The 3,117-nt window shown below is 21.9% G+C and overlaps 1 protein-coding gene across 1 annotated transcript in view; it reads right to left on the reverse strand.

Annotated features, from left to right (window-relative positions):
• Window positions 1-3,117, reverse strand: part of LOC117177856 (THO complex subunit 4) — a 16,523-nt gene that overhangs the window by 918 nt on the left and 12,488 nt on the right. The gene's annotated exons all lie outside the window — the stretch shown is intronic.

The raw sequence follows: 3,117 nt of genomic DNA on the forward strand, positions 1-3,117 counted from the left end.
TTGAATTTTCAACTAAAAAAGATGATTTTTTAAACAAAAATAATAATTTCCTACCAAAAAAGACAAATTTGATATAAAATTCCAGAATTCACACACCAAAAATTTAAATTTTTAAGAAAGTAAGATTTTTTTGTAATTTTAAAAATAAGACAGTTTTCTGACGAAAAAAAACAGGATTTTCTATAATAATTAAGAATTCGCAAAAAATTTTCAATTTTCAATTAAAAACGATTAATTTTACCCCGAAAGAAACGAATTTTTCAACTATTCGGTGTAAAGAAAAAAATGTCAAGAAAACAAGTACTTTGAAATGTTTTGCCAATATAGAAAATTTTATCTTTGTGAAATTCAGAAGAAAACAAGAAAAACTGGCTAGTAATAAAAATATTTAATTTTCTATTTTCAAACTGTGAATGATCAACATTTTTACTTTCTTTTATAGACAAATTATAAACTTTAATTATTAATTGATTATTAATACTAAAAAACAGTTTAAATTAAAGCAAATTAAAATTCATCATTAAAATTCGAAATGCTCTTTCTAGTTTTTTTTTTAAAAAACTTTATTTTATTTCGATTTTCTGGAAGTTCAAGAAAAAAGTGAAATGTGTACTTTTTGAATGTGCAGGTCGAGAAATGAATATCCAAGTTGCGACTTCGGAAATCCCAGTTCCTACTACAATGCGCGGAGGCTCGAGGCTGGGTGGTAATTTCACGCAAAGGCCAACACAGCCACGTTTCCGAGGAAGCCGTGGAACTGGATCTGCGAGAGGTAATTATTTCTCTCTTTTTTTTTCATTTTTTTTTTTTTCATTTTTCAAACATTTCAACAATTTTTGACAATTTTTTAAACAATTTCCAAATATTACAAAGATTTTACCAAAATTTTAAAAGGTTCCAAAATATTCCACGAGAGAGATTTCCAATATTTTAATGATTTCAAATTAATAGAAAAGATTTTTATTGAAATTTCATAAAGAATAAAAATTCAAAGACTTGAAAAAGGACACTAGATTTCAAAACACTTTAAAGGATTTTAAATTTATTTAGAAGATTTCAAAAAATTTTACAAAAAATTGTGAGATTTTACAAATATTTTGCACATTCTACAAATATTTCAAGGGTTTGAATGATTTTAACAAAATTTTAAAAGGATTTAAAATATTTTAATGATTTCAAATGAATGCAGAAGATTTCACAAATATTTAAAAGATTTTATCAAAAAATCATAAAGATTTGGAATTCAGTGATTTCAAAACATTTTAAACGAGTTCAAATTTGTTTAGAACATTTCATCAAGATTTCAAAAAATTCTAACGAAAAAGATGTATTTTTAAAGAAAATTGATCAATTTTTTACCGAAAAAATCGTTTTTTTAACAAAACTCAAGAATTCTCAAACAAAAAGTTGAATATTCGACTAAAAAAGATGAATTTCCAAACAAAAAGATTAATTTAATACCAAAAAGTTGAATTTTAAGAAAGAAAGAATTTGGTTAATTTTTAAAAATTAGTTCAAGATTAAAACCTAGTTCTTAAATTTTTAACCAAAACGATGCATTTTTTAAACAAAAAAATTAATTTTCTAATGAAAAGAAATCGAGTTTTGAATGAAATTCAAGAATTCTGAACCGAAATGTCGAATTTTCAACGAAAAAAGATTATTTCGCTACCAAAAAAGACGAATTTTCTATAATCCAGAATTCTCATACAAAATGTTTAAAAAAAAGATTTTTTTTTTAATTTCAAGAAAGTATTTTAGATTTAAAATCGAGTCCTTAAATTTTTCACCAAAAAGGCGTATTTTAAAAAAAAAAGATTAGTTTACTACCACAAAAGTGAATTTTTAATAAAATTGTTTTTTAATTTTTAAAAAGTGATTTAACTTTAAAACCGATTTCTTAATTTTGTAACAAAAAAGATGGATTTAAACGAAAAAAAAAACAAAACATTAATTTTCGAATAAAAAAAAACAACGAATTATCTATAATCAAGAATTCTCAAGAAAAAAAAGGTTGAATTTTCAACCAAAAAAGATGAATTTTTAAACAAAAAGATTAATTTAATGCCAAAAAGGCGAATTTTCAACAAAAAAAAATCAAGAATCCTCAACCAAAAAGTTTAATTTTTAGGAAATAAAATGTTTTTAAAAAGTTTTTTAAAGTAGTTCAACTTTAAAACGAGTTCTTTAATTTTCAACCAAAAAGATGAATTGAAACAAAAGAGATTAGTTTTCTGTCAAAAAAAAAAGAAATTTCTATTATAAGTAAGAATTCGCAAAAAATTTGAGTTTTCAACTAAAAAAAATTATTTTTTAAAGAAAAAGGATAATTTATTATAAAAAAAGACAAATTTTCAATAAAATTCAAGAATTTTTATCCAAAAAGTTGAATTTTGAACTAAAAAAGATGAATTTTCGAACAAAAATATCAATTTAAATCAAAAAGGCAAAATTTTATCAAAAACAAATCAAGAATTTTTCACTAAAAAAATATTATTTTTTAAAGAAAAAGGATAATTTATTTTAAAAAGACAAATCTTCCAGAAAATTCAAGAGTTTTCATCCAAAAAGTTAAATTTTTAAGAGATAAAATGCTTTTTTTTTAATTTTTAAAAAATCGTTCAACTTTAAAGCCTAGTTCCTAAATTTGTAATCAAAAAGATGAATGAAAAAAATAATTTTATGATGAAAAAAAAACGAATTTTCAAGAAAATTCGAGAATTCTTATCCAAAAAGTTGAATTTAAAAATTTTTATTTTTATTTTCAAGAAAGTATTTCAAGTTTAAATCCGATCTCTTACATTTTTAACAAAAATGGTGTATTTTAAATAAAAAGATTGATTTTTTACCGAAAAAACAACAATTTTAACCGAAATTCAAGAATTCTCAACCAAAAAGTTAAATTTTTAAAAAAGAAAGAATTTTTTTGTAATTTTGGTAAAGTATTGCAACTTCAAAACCCTAGTTCTTAAATTTTTAACCGAAAAGGTGAATTTAAACTGAAAATTTTAATTTTCTTTAAAAAAAAAAACACTTTTTTCCTTCAAGTTTGTGACACTATTTATGCTTTTTTTATATATTGGAAGTGAGTGTAGAGAAAATATGGGTTAATAAGAG

This window comes from Belonocnema kinseyi, chromosome 1, assembly GCF_010883055.1.
Source record: "Belonocnema kinseyi isolate 2016_QV_RU_SX_M_011 chromosome 1, B_treatae_v1, whole genome shotgun sequence".
NCBI classification, from domain to species: domain Eukaryota; kingdom Metazoa; phylum Arthropoda; class Insecta; order Hymenoptera; family Cynipidae; genus Belonocnema; species Belonocnema kinseyi.